Genomic DNA, 15,593 nt, shown 5'->3' with positions numbered 1-15,593 from the left:
CTGGTCAATAACGAACAGCGGGATCTGGATACCCATGTTGGCTCCCACATGCTCCACGATGATCTCATCGGATGAACCACGATGTCAAGGATTCAATCAATCTCGTATACAATTCCCTTTGTCTATCAGTACGATACTTGCCCGAGATTCGATCGTCGGTATCCCGATACCTTGTTCAATCTCGTTACCGGCAAGTCTCTTTACTCATTCCGTAACACACCATCCCGTGATCAACTCCTTGGTCACATTGTGCACATTATGATGATGTCCTACCGAGTGGGCCCAGAGATACCTCTCCGTTACACTGAGTGACAAATCTCAGTATCGATTCGTGCCAACCCAACAGACACTTTCGGAGATACCCGCAGTGCACCTTTATAGCCACCCAGTTACGTTGTGACGTTTGGTACACCCAAAGCATTCCTACGGTATCCGGGAGTTGCACAATCTCATGGTCTAAGGAAATGATACTTGACATTAGAAAAGCTTTAGCATAAGAACTACATGATCTTGTGCTAGGCTTAGGATTGGGTCTTGTCCATCACATCATTCTCCTAATGATGTGATCCCGTCATCAACAACATCCAATGTCCATGGTCAGGAAACCGTAACCATCTATTGATCAACGAGCTAGTCAACTAGAGGCTTACTAGGGACATGGTGTTGTCTATGTATCCACACATGTATCTGAGTTTCCTATCAATACAATTCTAGCATGGATAATAAATGATTATCATGAACAAGGAAATATAATAATAACTAATTTATTATTGCCTCTAGGGCATATTTCCAACAGTCTCCCACTTGCACTAGAGTCAATAATCTAGTTCACATCATTATGTGATTGTAATCAATCCAACACCCATGGGTTTTGTTCATATCTTGCTTGTGAGAGAGGTTTATTAGTCAATGAGTCTCAACCTTTCAGATCCATGTGTGTTTTACAAATCTCTATGTCATCTTGTAGATGCAGCTACCACGCGCTACTTGGAGCTATTCCAAATGACTGTTCTACCATACGAATCGGGTTTACTACTCAGGGTCATCCGGATTAGTGTCAAAGTTTGCATCGACGTAACCCTTTACGATGAACTCTTTTACCACCTCCATAATCGAGAAAATTCCTTAGTCCACTAGTTACTAAGGATAAGTTCGACCGCTGTCGTGTGATCCATTCCTGGATCACTCTTGTACCCCTTGACTGACTCGTGGCAAGGCACACTTCAGGTGCGGTACACAGTATAGCATACTGTAGAGCCTATGTCTAAAGCATAGGGGACGACCTTCGTCCTTTCTCTCTCTTCTGCCGTGGTCAGGTCTTGAGTCTTACTCAATGCTCATACCTTGTAACACAGCCAAGAACTTTGCTGATCTATTTTGAACTCCTTCAAAATCTTGTTACGGTATGTATTCATTTGAAAGTACTATTAAGCGTTTTTGATCTATCCTTATAGATCTTGATGCTCAATGTTCAAGTAGCTTAATCCAGGTTTTCCATTGAAAAACACTTTTCAAATAACCCTTCATGCTTTCCAGAAATTCTACATCATTTTTGATCAACAATATGTGAACAACATATACTCATCAAAAATTCTATAGTGCTCCCACTCACTTCTTTGGAAATACAAGTTTCTCATAAACTTTGTATAAACCCAAAATCTTTGATCATCTCATCAAAGCGTATATTCCAATTCCGAGATGCTTACTCCAGTCCTTAGAAGGATTGCTGGAGCTTTGCATACTTGTTAGCATCTTTCAGGATTGAAAAAATCTTCTGGTTGCATCACATACAACCTTTCCTCAAGAAAAACGTCGAGGAAACAATGTTTTGACATCCTATCTGCAAGATTTCATAAATAATGCAGTAACTGCTAACATAATTCCAACAGACTCTTAGCATCACTACGAGTGAGAAAGTCTCATCGTAGTCAACTCCTTGAACTTGTCGGAAAACATCTTAACGACAAGTCGAGCTTTCTTAATGGTGACACTTACCATCATTGTCCGTCTTCCTTTTAAAATCCATCTGCATCCAACAGCCTTATGACCATCAAGTAGTTCTTCCAAAGTCTATACTTTGTTTCTATACATGGATCCTCTCTCGGATTTTATGGCCTCGAGCCATTCGTCGGAATCCGGGCCCACCATCGCTTCTCCATAGCTCGTAGGTTCATTGTTGTCTAGCAACATGACTTCCAAGACAGGATTACGTACCACTCTAAAGTAGTACACATCCTTGTCGACCTATGAGGTTTCGTAGTGACTTGATCCATGATTACTATCATAAGCTTCCACTTCAATTGGTGTAGGTGCCACAGGAACAACTTCCTGTGCCGTGCTACACACTAGTTGAAGTGACGGTTCAATAACCTCATCAAGTCTCCACCATCCTCCCACTCAATTCTTTCGAGAGAAACTTTTCCTTGAGAAAGGACCTGTTTCTAGAAACAATCACTTTTGCTTCCGGATCTGAAATAGGAGGTACACCCAACTATTTTTGGGTATTCTATGAAGATGCATTTATCCGCTTTGGGTTCGAGCTTATCAGCCTAAAACTTTTTCACATAAGCGTCGCAGCCCCAAACTTTTAAGAAACGACAGCTTAGGTTTCTCTAAACCATAGTTCATACGGTGTCGTCTCAACGGAATTGTGTGGTGCCCTATTTAAAGTAAGTGCGGTTGTCTCTAATGCCTAACCCATAAACGATAGTGGTAATTCGATAAGAGACATCATGGTATGCACCATATCCAATAGGGTGCAGTTGTGATGTTCGGACACACCATCACTTTATGGTGATCCAGGCGGTATTAGTCGTGAAACAATTTCCATAATGTCTTGATTGTGTGCCAAACTCGTAACTCAGATATTCATCTCTATGATCATATCATAGACATTTTACCCTCTTGTCACGACGATCTTCAACTTCACTCTGAAATTACTTGAACCTTTCAATAATTCAGACTTGTGTTTCATCAAGTAAATATACTCAGCATCTACTCAAATCATCTGTGAAGTAAGAACATAACGATATCCACTGCGTGCCTCAGCACTCATTGGACTGCACACATCAAAATATATTACTTCCAACAAGTTGCTTTCTTGTTCCATCTTACTGAAAACAAGGCCTTTCAGTCATCTTACCCATGTGGTATGATTTGCATGTCTCAAGTGATTCAAAATCAAGTGAGTCCAAACGATCCATCTGTATGGAGTTTCTTCATGCATATATACCAATAGGCATGGTTCGCATGTCTCAAGTGATTAAAATCAAGTGAGTCCAAAGATCCATCAACATGGAGCTTCTTCATGCGTTTTATACCATTATGACTCAAATTACAGTGCCACAAGTATGTGGTACTATCATTACTATCTTATATCTTTTGGCATGAACATGTGTATCACTACAATCGAGATTCAATGAACCATTCATTTTAGGTGCAAGACCATTGAAGGTATTATTCAAATAAACAGAGTAACCATTATTCTCCTTAAATGAACAACCATGTGGTGATAAACATAATCCAATCATGTCTATGCTCAACGCAAACACCAAATAACAATTATTTCGGTTTAACACCAATCCCGATGGTAGAGGGAGCATGCGATGTTTGATCACATCAACCTTGGAAACACTTCCAACACATATCGTCATCTCACCTTTAGCTAGTTTCCGCAGCCTTTTATTTCGAGTTACTAACGCTTAGCAACCGAACCGGTATTTATTACCCCGGTGCTACTAGGAGTACTAGTAAAGTACACAATAATATGACGTATATCCAAAATACTTCTGTCGACCTTGCCAGCCCTTTCATCTACCAAGTATCTTGGGTAGTTCTGCTTCAGTGACCGTTCCCCTCATTATAGAAGCACTTAGTCTCGGGTTTGGTTCATCCTTGGGTTTCTTCACTAGAGCAGCAACTGATTTGCTGTCTCATGAAGTATCCCTTCTTTCCCTTGCCCTTCTTGAAACTAGTGGTTTAACCATCAACAATTGATGCTCCTACTTGATTTCTACTTTCGCGGTGTCAAACATCGCGAATTGCTCATGGATCATCATGTCTATCCCTGATATGTTATAGTTCATCACCAAGCTCTAATAGCTTGGTGACAGTGACTATGGGGAACTATCACTATCTCATCTGGAAGATTAATTCCCACTCGATTCAAGCGATTGTAGTACTCAGGCAATCTGAGCACATGCTCAACGATTGAGCTTTTCTCCCTTAGTTTGCAGGCGTAAGAAACTTGTCAGAGGTCTCATACCTCTTGACATGGGCACTAGTCTGAAATCCCAATTTCAGTCTTTGGAACATCTCATATGTTCTGCGATGTTTCAAAAACGTCTTTGGTGTCACAATTCTAAACCGTTAGTATTACACACTGAACTATCACGTAGTCATCAAAACGTGCATGTCAGATGTTTCCCAACATCTACAAACGACGCTCGAGGTTCAACGCACTGAGCGGTGCATTAAGGACATAGCCCTTCTGTGCAGCAATGAGGACAATCCTCAGTTCACGGACCTAGTCCGCATAATTGCTACTGTCAACTCTCAACTAAATTTTCTCTAGGAACATATCTAAAACAGTAGAACCAAAGCGTGAGCTACGACATAATTTGCAAAGACCTTTTGACTATGTTCATGATAATTAAGTTCATCTAATCAAATTATTCAAAGAACTCCCACTTAGATAGACATCCCTCTAGTCATCTAAGTGATACATGATCCGAGTCAACTAGGTCGTGTCCGATCATCACGTGAGACGGACTAGTCATCATCGGTGAACATCTTCATGTTGATCGTATCCACTATACGACTCATGTTCGACCTTTCGGTCTTCCGTGTTCCGAGGCCATATCTGTACATGCTAGGCTCATCAAGTTAACCTCCTAAGTGTATTGCGTGTGTAAATCTGGCTTACACCCGTTGTATGTGAACGTTAGAACCTATCACACCCGATCATCACGTGGTGCTTCGGAACAACGGACCTTAGCAACGGTGCACAGTTAGGGGGAACACGATCCTTGATATTTTAATGAGGGATCATCTTATTTATGCTACCATCGTTCTAAGCAAATAAGATGTAAACATGACAAACATCACATGCAAATCATAAAGTGACATGATATGGCCAATATCATCTTGCGCCTTTGATCTCCATCTTCGAGGCGCGGCATGAACACCATCATCACCGGAATGACACCATGATCTCCATCATCATGATCTACATCATCGTGTCTTCATGAAGTTGCCTCGCCAACTATTACTTCTACTACTATGGCTAACGGTTAGCAATAAAGTAAAGTAATTACATGGCGTTTTCATTGACACGCAGGTCATAAATAAATTAAGACAATTCCTATGGCTCCTGCCGGTTGTCATACTCATCGACATGCAAGTCATGATTCCTATTACAAGAACATGATCAATCTCATACATCACATATATCATTCATCACATCCTTTTGGCCATATCACATCACATAGCATACCCTGCAAAAACAAGTTAGACATCCTCTAAATGTTGTTGCATGTTTTACGTGGCTGCTATGGGTTTCTAGCAAGAACGTTTCTTACCTATGCAAAACCACAACGGTGATATGCCAATTGCTATTTACCCTTCATAAGGACCCTTTTCATCGAATCTGATCCGACTAAAGTGGGAGAGACAGACACCCGCCAGCCACCTTATGCATCAAGTGCATGTCAGTCGGTGGAACCAGTCTCACGTAAGCGTACGTTTAAGGTCGGTCCAGGCCGCTTCATCCCACAATGCCGCCGAATCAAGATAAGACTAGTAACGGCGAGCAAATTGAACAAATCATTGCCCACAACTACTTTGTGTTCTACTCGTGCATAGAAACTACGCATAGACCTGCTCATGATGCCACTGTTGGGGATCGTAGCAGAAATTTAAAATTTTCTACGCATCACCAAGATCAATCTATGGAGTAATTTAGCAACGAGGGGAAGGGGAGTGCATCTACATACCCTTGTAGATCGCTAAGCGGAAGCATTGCAAGAACGCGGTTGGTGGAGTCGTACACGCAGCGATTCAGATTGTGGTCGATTCCGATCTAAGCGCCGAACAACGGCGCCTCCGCGTTCAACACACGTACAGCCCGGTGACGTCTCCCACGCCTTGATCCAGCAAGGAGAGAGGGAGAGGTTGGGGAAGACTCCGTCCAGCAGCAGCACGACGGCGTGGTGATGGTGGAGGAGCGCGGGACTCTAGCAGGGCTTCGCCAAGCACTACGAGAGACGAGGAGGGAGAAAGGTATGGCTGCGCCCAGAGGGAGATCAAATCATGTGTTGGGCAGCCCCCAATACCTCAAGTATATATAGGGGGAGGGGAGGGGCTGCGCCCCCATCTAGGGTTCCATCCCTAGGGGTGGCGGCAGCCTCAAAACCCATCTAGGGCGTGGCCAAGGGGGGGAAGAGAGGGGGGCGCCCTAGGGTGGGCCTTAAGGCCCATCTGGACCTAGGGTTTGCCCCCTTCCCACTCTCCACGCGCCTTGGGCCTTGGTGGGGGGGGGCGCACCATCCCACCTGGGGCTGGTCCCCTCCTACACTTGGCCCACGCAGCCTTCTGGGGCTGGTGGCCCCACCTGGTGGACCCCCGGGACCCTCCCGGTGGTCCCGGTACGTTACCGATAGCACCCGAAACCTTTCCGGTGACCAAAACGGGACTTCGCATATATAAATATTTACCTCCGGACCATTCTGGAACTCCTCGTGACGTCCGGGATCTCATCCGGGACTCCGAATAACATTCGGTAACCGCGTACATACTTTCCCTATAACCCTAGCGTCATCGAACCTTAAGTGTGTAGACCCTACGGGCTCGGGAGTCATGCGAACATGGCCGAGACAACTCTCCGGTCAATAACCAACAGCGGGATCTGGATACCCATGTTGGCTCCCACATGCTCCACGATGATCTCATCGGATGAACCACGATGTCAAGGATTCAATCAATCCTGTATACAATTCCCTTTGTTTATCGGTACGATACTTGCCCGAGATTCGATCGTCGGTATCCCGATACCTTGTTCAATCTCATTACCGGCAAGTCTCTTTACTCGTTCCGTAACACATCATCCCGTGATCAACTCCTTGGTCACATTGTGCACATTATGATGATGTCCTACTGAGTGGGCCCAGAGATACCTCTCCGTTACACGGAGTGACAAATCCCAGTATCGATTCATGCCAACCCAACAGACACTTTCGGAGATACCCGCAGTGCACCTTTATAGCCACCCATTTACATTGTGACGTTTGGTACACCCAAAGCATTCCTATGGTATCCGGGAGTTGCACAATCTCATGGTCTAAGGAAATGATACTTGACATTAGAAAAGCTTTAGCATACGAACTACACGATCTTGTGCTAGGCTTAGGATTGGGTCTTGTCCATCACATCATTCTCCTAATTATGTGATCCCGTCATCAACGACATCCAATGTCCATGGTCAGGAAACCATAACCATCTATTGATCAACGAGCTAGTCAACTAGAGGCTTACTAGGGACATGGTGTTGTCTATGTATCCACACATGTATCTGAGTTTCCTATCAATACAATTCTAGCATGGATAATAAACGATTATCATGAACAAGGAAATATAATAATAACTAATTTATTATTGCCTCTAGGGCATATTTCCAACATGTCATTCTTATTCAAGTTCCCTTTTTATCCCTTTGCCCTTTTCTTGAAACTAGTGGTCTTGTCAACCATCAACACTTGATGCTCTTTCTTGATTTCTACCTTCGTCGATTTCAGCATCACGAAGGGCTTGGGAATTGTTTCCGTTATCCCTTCCATATTATAGTTCATCACGAAGTTCTAGTAACTTGGTGACAGTGACTAGAGAACTCTGTCAATCACTATCTTATCTGGAAGATTAACTCCCACTTGATTCATGTGATTGTATTACTCAGACAATCTGAGCACATGCTGACTGGTTAAGCTATTCTCTTCCATCTTGTAGGCAAAGTACTTGTGAAAGGTCTCATACCTTTCGAAATGGGCATGAGTCTGAAATACTATTTCAACTCTTGGAACATCTCATATGCTCCGTGGCGTTTCAAAACGTCTTTGAAGCGCCGATTCTAAGCCATAAAGCATGGTTCACTAAACTATCAAGTAATCATCATATCGAGCTTACCAAACGTTCATAACATGCGCATCTGCTCCTGCAATAGGTCTGTCACCTAGCGGTGCATCAAGGACATAATTCTTCTGTGCAGCAATGAGGATAATCCTCAAATCACGGATCCAATCCGCATCATTGCTACTAACATCTTCCAACTTATTTTTCTCGAGGAACATATCAAAAATAAACAGGGAGCTACATCGCAAGCTATTGATCTACAACATAGTTATGCAAATTCTATCAGGACTAAGTTCATGATAAATTAAAGTTCAGTTAATCATATTACATAAGAACTCCCACTTAGATAGACATCCCTCTAGTCATCTAAATGATCACGTGATCCAAATCAACTAAACCATGTCCGATCATCACGTGAGTTGGAGTAGTTTTCAATGGTGAACATCACTATGTTGATCATATCTACTATATGATTCACGCTCGACCTTTTGGTCTCTAGTGTTTTGAGGCCATATCTGCATATGCTAGGCTCGTCAAGTTTAACCCGAGTATTTTCTGCGTGTGCAAAACTGGCTTGCACCCATTGTATGTGAACGTAGAGCTTATCACACCCAATCATCACGTGGTGTCTCGGCACGACAAACTTTGGCAACGCTGCATACTCAGGGAGAACACTTGTACCTTGAAATTTAGTGAGAGTTCATCTTATAATGCTACCGCCGAACTAAGCAAAATAAGATGCATAAAGGATAAACATCACATGCAATCAAAATATGTGACATGATATGGCCATGATCATCTTGCGCCTTTGATCTCCATCTCCAAAGTACCGTCATGATCTCTATCGCCACCGGCATGACACCATGATCTCCATCATCTTGATCTCTATCAACGTGTCATCACATGGTCGTCTCACCAACTATTGCGTTTGCAACTATTGCTATCACATAGCGATAAAGTAAAGCAATTATATGGCGCTTGCACCTTATGCAATAAAGAGACAACCATAAGGCTCATGCCAGTTGCCGATAACTTTAACAAAACATGATCATATCATACAACAATTTATATCTCATCACGTCTTGACCATATCACATCACAACATGCCCTGCAAAAACAAGTTAGACGTCCTCTACTTTGTTGTTGCAAGTTTTACGTGGCTGCTACGGGCTAAGCAAGAACCGTTCTTACCTACGCATCAAAAACCACAACGTAGTATAGTGATTGCTTTTTGATCTTCAGAAAGAACCCTGTTCATTGAAACTGATTCAATTAAAGTTGGAGAAACAGACACCCACTAGCCACCTGTGTGCGAAGCACGGCGGTAGAACTAGTCTCGCGTAAACGTACGCGTAATGTCGGTCTGGGCCGCTTCATCCAACAATACCGCTGAATCAAGAATCAACTAGTGACAGCAAGCAATACGTATATACCCACGCGCACAATTCCTTTGTGTTCTACTCGTGCATATAACATCTACGCATAGACCTGGCTCTGATACCACCATTGGGGAACGCAGTAATTTCAAAAAAAATCGTACGCACATGCAAGATCATGGTGATGCATAGAAACGAGAGGGGAGAGTGTTGTCCATGTACCCTCGTAGACCGTAAGAAGAAGTGTTATGACAACACGGTTGATGTAGTCGTACGTCTTCACGATCGACCGATCCTAGTACCGAACGTACGACACCTCCGCGATCTGCACACGTTCAGCTCGGTGACGTCCCACGAACTCACGATCCAGTAGAGCTTCGAGGGAGAGTTCCTTCAGCACGACGGCGTGATGATGGTGTTGATGAAGCTACCGACGCAGGGCTTCGCCTAAGCACCGCTACGATATGACCGAGGTGGATTATGGTGGAGGGGGCACCGCACACGGCTAAAAGATCAATGATCAACTTGTGTGTCTATGGGGTGCCTCCTGGCCACGTATATAAAGGAGTGGAGGAGGGGGAGGGCTGGCCCTCCTATGGCGCGCCCTTGGGAGTCCTACTCCCACCGGGAGTAGGATTCCCCCCTTCCATGTAGTAGGAGTAGGAGAGAAGGAAAGGGAAAAGAGAAGAGAAGGAAGGAGGGGCGCCGCCCCTCCCCCTAGAAAAATTCGTACTAGGCCTTGGGGGGGGGGCGCACAACCTTCTCTCTCTCTCTTTCCCTTAAAGCCCAATAAGGCCCATATACTCCCCGGCGAATTCCCGTAACTCTCCGGTACTCCGAAAAATACCCTAATCACTCGGAACCTTTCCGATGTCCGAATATAGTCGTCCAATATATCGATCTTTACGCCTCGACCATTTCGAGACTCCTCGTCATGTCCCCGATCTCATCCGGGGCTCCGAACTACCTTCGGTACATCAAAACACATAAACTCATATTATCGATCGTCACCGAACGTTAAGCGTGTGGACTCTGCGGGTTCGAGAACTATGTAGACATGACCGAGACTTGTCTTCGGTCAATAACCAATAGCGGAACCTGGATGCTCATATTGGCTCCTACATATTCCATGAAGATCTTTATCGGTCAAACTGCATAACAACATACATTGTTCCCTTTGTCATCGGTATGTTACTTGCCTGAGATTCGATCGTCGGTATCTCAATAACTAGTTCAATATTGTTACCGGCAAGTCTCTTTAATCGTTCTGTAATACATCATCCCGCAACTAACTCATTAGTTGCATTGTTTGCATGGCTTAAAGTGATGTGCATTACCGAGAGGGCCCAGAGATGCCTCTCCGACAATCGGAGTGACAAATCCTAATCTCGGTCTATGCCAACTCAACAAGTACCATCGGCGACACCTGTAGAGCACCTTTATAATCACCCAGTTAAGTTGTGACGTTTGGTAGCACACAAAGTGTTCCTCCGGTATTCGGGAGTTGCATAATCTCATAGTCATAGGAACATGTATAAGTCATGAATAAAGCAATAGCAATATACTAAATGATCGAATGCTAAGCTAACGGAATGGATCAAATCAATCACATCATTCTCTAATGATGTGATCCCGTTAATCAAATGACAACTCATGTCTATGGCTAGGAAACTTAACCATCTTTGATTCAACGAGCTAGTCAAGTAGAGGCATACTAGTGACACTCTGTTTGTCTATGTATTCACACATGTACTAAGTTTCCGGTTAATACAATTCTAGCATGAATAATAAACATTTATCATGATATAAGGAAATATAAATAACAACTTTATTATTGCCTCTAGGGCATATTTCCTTTAGCCAGCTCCGGCTTAACAAGGAGGAGCGCCCCCGGTGATGGAGTCGGGATGTTGGTGTGGACTATGGAGCATCAACTCCATCTGCTCCTCGAACTCCGCATCGGTGTCGGCATAAACCTGGCCTGACACCGCTAGCGCAGACTGCGACGGCGATTGCTGGTCCTCCTCATCACCGGAGGAGATGACTATCTCCACCTGCATTGATTCGCTGCCATTCGACGAGGACGACAGCCCGAGAGTCCATGGGCGGCGTCTCCACGAGCCACCAGATCCCGCGCCAGAACCGCCTGCCGGCGCGGACGCCCAGGACTTGCCCATCGCTGAGGATGTGAAGGGGGTGCGACGAGGAGGAGGAGGAGGAGGGGAAGGAGGATGATGCGACATGGACACCGCCAAATAGCCGTGGCCAGGACATGCGAAGGGCCGTCTAGCCGCTTCAATGCGGTGTAGCGGCCGGAGCTGGTTCCTCGGGAACCTGTGCCTGCATTGAAGTGACGGCTGCCGACCGGTCGCGTTGGTCAGCTCCGCCCTCCCTTCCTCCGGTCACATCGCAACATCAATGTCGGCCTCCTCGTGCTCTGGGCCGGCATGAATGAGGTGCAGTAAGCAGTGGGTGCATCGGAAGAAAAGCGTGGGAGGAGCGGGTGATGGGTTTTTGGTGGGCCAGGGCAGTCAGAAGCGGGCTTGGGAGTGGTCTGGACTCCCGCAACCCCCCACTTTTGTCTCTGGTTTGCGGGAGAAATCGCGTCTGGACTGCTCTGCGGACCGATACAGGTCGGTGTTGGACGGCTTCCGCGGTCTGGACGGTTGCGGGAGGTTTACAGGTCCACCTTGGAGATGCCTTAATTGTATGCTTGCTTTTTCTACTGCGTGCAACTTATCTCTGCGTAGGTTATGTAACATACAATGAAAGGGAAGGTTGATAGGTGAGTTGTTATTGCAGTTCTGTAAAATTCTTCCCCTAAAATCTAGTTTTCCAATTAAATGTACAAATGGCATATGCATGTCAATTCTATCAACATAGTAATTCAAAACAACGTTATTCCAACACACATAATTCAACATTATTTGGAGCCACAATATATGAAATATGATTGAAAACTGAAAACCAAATTTGAACACAACTAATGTTCCAAATCATTCAAAGTAAATAAAGTACGAAGGAGTTCATTGACCAAGAAGCGACCACAAATGCTCAATAAGATCGTCATGAAGTTGTTCATGCCCCCCTCTGTTTTCAATCACGCAATGCATTTCAGGAAATTTCTCAAGTTGCCGTTGATCCCTACATGGACCAACTTTGTTCCCCTCATTCCGATAGTGATAGTCTGGTGGCTATTCCGACACATGCAGTCATGATGCACCACACATCCTTTTGGTGTCAGAATCGTGCAGAGCCACGAACAATGGCAAAGCGTGCTTGCAGAACCTCAAATGACCACTCAACATCCTTCCTACATTCTTCTTAACGCCTTGCAAAGTGAATTCTCTTGTTAACTTGAGGATTTGATATTATCTTCACAAAAGTAGACCATGATGGATATATGCCATCAACAAGAGAATAGCTCATGTTGCATCCCATTTGTCGAACTCAATTCTAGCAGATCTCGAGTAGGGGTCCCGAACTAGTTGTCTTGATGCGATGGTAACAGAGACACGTGATTTACCCAGGTTCATGCTCTCCTAGGAGATAAAATCCAACATTCTGCTTGTGTTGTATTGATTTGGGATGGAGTACAAAGTACAAGTTGGTCTACCACAAGATCGTTTTGTGTCATCTACGAGCCCTACCCCCTCATTTATATATGTACCAGGGGGTCTAGGTTTACAATTAGGTCGGCTATGCAGAAGGTAAACGTGTTGTAGACGACCTCTTAATCTTGGAGTATGCGCCTAGTCTTCGGGAACATACCTTTGACGCGCCTTGGGTCGCCTTGACGTGGTCCACTGGGGACCTAACGTGGGGATGGATGGCCCGGCCCACCTATCTAGGAGATGATGTGGCAAGTGACAACTAATCTGGGACACCATCACTAGCCCCTGAAGCGATCTTCAAGTCGGAGACACTCCTTGGATCTTCCCAAGATGTTCTGCTTCTTTGGCCGTCAATCATGAAAACTAGTTCACTGAATTCTCCCTGTGTCCGACTTCTTGTTCGTCCAAGCTTATCCGAAGAGTTTTCATGCCCTCCTTGTTTTCTCACAAGTGTCTCACTGATCTCAAATTGCGCTCACTCTCCAACCCACCTGGTCAAGAGGCGTCTTCTTTATGACAGTTAGGACCATGTGTGAGTGTGGGTTAGGGCTCACCATCGCCTAGTACCATAAAAAGGTGGTTGTGGGCTTCGAGGCATATAATAATCAGCCGTCGGTTGAGGGAGTCCTGGGCTAAGGGGTCCTCGGGTGTCCGATCTATTGGATATGGGCCGGACTGATGGGCCGTAAGGACACAAAGACCAAAGACTCTACCTGTGTCCGTATAGGACTCTCCTTGGCGTGGAAGGCAAGTTTGGCGTCAACTATGAAGATTCCTTTCTCTATAACCGACCTTGTGTAACCCTAGATCCCTCTTGTGTCTATATAAACCGGAGGGCTAGGTCCGTAGATACCCCCGAATAATCATAGCCTGACTAGACTTTTAGGGTTTAGCCATTACGATCTCATGGTAGATCAACTCTTGTAATACTCATATTCATCAAGATCAATCAAGCAGGAAGTAGGGTATTACCTCCATAGAGAGGGCCCGAACTTGGGTAAACATTGTGTCCCCCGTCTCCTGTTACCATCGATCCTAGACGCACAGTTCGGGACCCCCTACCCGAGATCCGCCTGTCTTGACACCGACATTGGTGCTTTCATTGAGATTTCCACTGTGCCGTCCTCAAAAGGTTTGATGGCTCCTTCAATCATCTACAATGATGTTGTCCAAGGGGAAGTCTTCCTCCCCAAACAGATCTTCGTGTTCGGTGGCTTCGCACTGCGGGCCAACTCACTTGGCCATCTGGAGTTGATCGAAAGCTACACCCCTGGCCACCAGGTCAGATTTGGAAGCTTCAACTACGTCGCGGATATCCGTGGATACTTGATCTTCGACGGATTCGAGACCACGACAGCCGCTCCCAGTCACCACGATGAACATGACTTAGATCTGTCATCGGGCCATACCCAGGAAATTGCACCTGAAACCGCTCTAGCCTTAGATCCGGAGCAGGTCACGCCATCTGAGGACAGGAAGCTCCACCCCGCCACGGAAGCCGCAAACCCCATGGCGTTGGAGCCGCACACGGACTTAGCTTCAAGTAACATCTGTGTCACCGGAGCTATGGACTCGTTTCTGGTTATAAGTTTCAAACTATGTGCGTCCGCACATGTCGAACATGATCGGTCATCAATCGCCGAATTCAGCGTCATGGACATCTTCTGGAACTCGCCTCTGGGCGACGTGCTAAACTCGTTAAGAGCACTATCTTTAGCGGGAGGCTTACAGTCGAATTATGTCCAGCTCGACCCGGAGGCTGATGATGGAGAATTTCACTTCCCACCCACCGCCCACTTCATAGCCACTGTCGAAGACTTAACCGGCATGCTTGATTACGGCTCTGACGACATCGACGGTATGGACGACAATGCCAGAGAAGAAGAGGCCCAGAACCCGCCATTCACCGGACGCTGGACGGCCACTTCCTTGTATGATGTGTACATGGTGGATGCACCAAAGGAGAATAGCGGAGATGACAAGGAAGATCCAACTGAGGATAAACCTTCCGAGATACAATCAAAGCGCCGGCGTCAACGGCGCCGCTCTAAGTCACGCCACAGTAAAGACATCAACATCGACACGGCAGAAGATAACACTCCGGAAGGTGCCGAAGACAACGAAGACCCCGTTCACGCAGCTACTGAACAAGATGAACGGGAGGATGGGCACGATACCCCTGGTAAACAGGCCACACACGAAGACTCAGAGGACGGTAGTTATCTTCCACTATCCGAGGATGAGGCGAGCCTCGGCATTGATGATTTCATCGTGCCCGAGGAACCTCTTGAACAGGAGCGCTTCAAGCGTCGGCTAATAGCCACTGCAAGGAGCCTGAAGAAGAAGCAGCAGCAACTTCCAGCTGACCAAGATCTGCTCAACGATAAATGGATCGATATCCTAGCAGCCGAAGAATACGGCCTCAAGTGCCCAGCCAAAAGTTACCCGAAGCGCAAATTGCTACCTTAGTTCGACGATGAGG

This window comes from Triticum urartu, chromosome 1 (genome assembly GCF_003073215.2).
Source record: "Triticum urartu cultivar G1812 chromosome 1, Tu2.1, whole genome shotgun sequence".
NCBI lineage: Eukaryota > Viridiplantae > Streptophyta > Magnoliopsida > Poales > Poaceae > Triticum > Triticum urartu.
Note: the sequence above shows the minus strand (reverse complement) of the source record.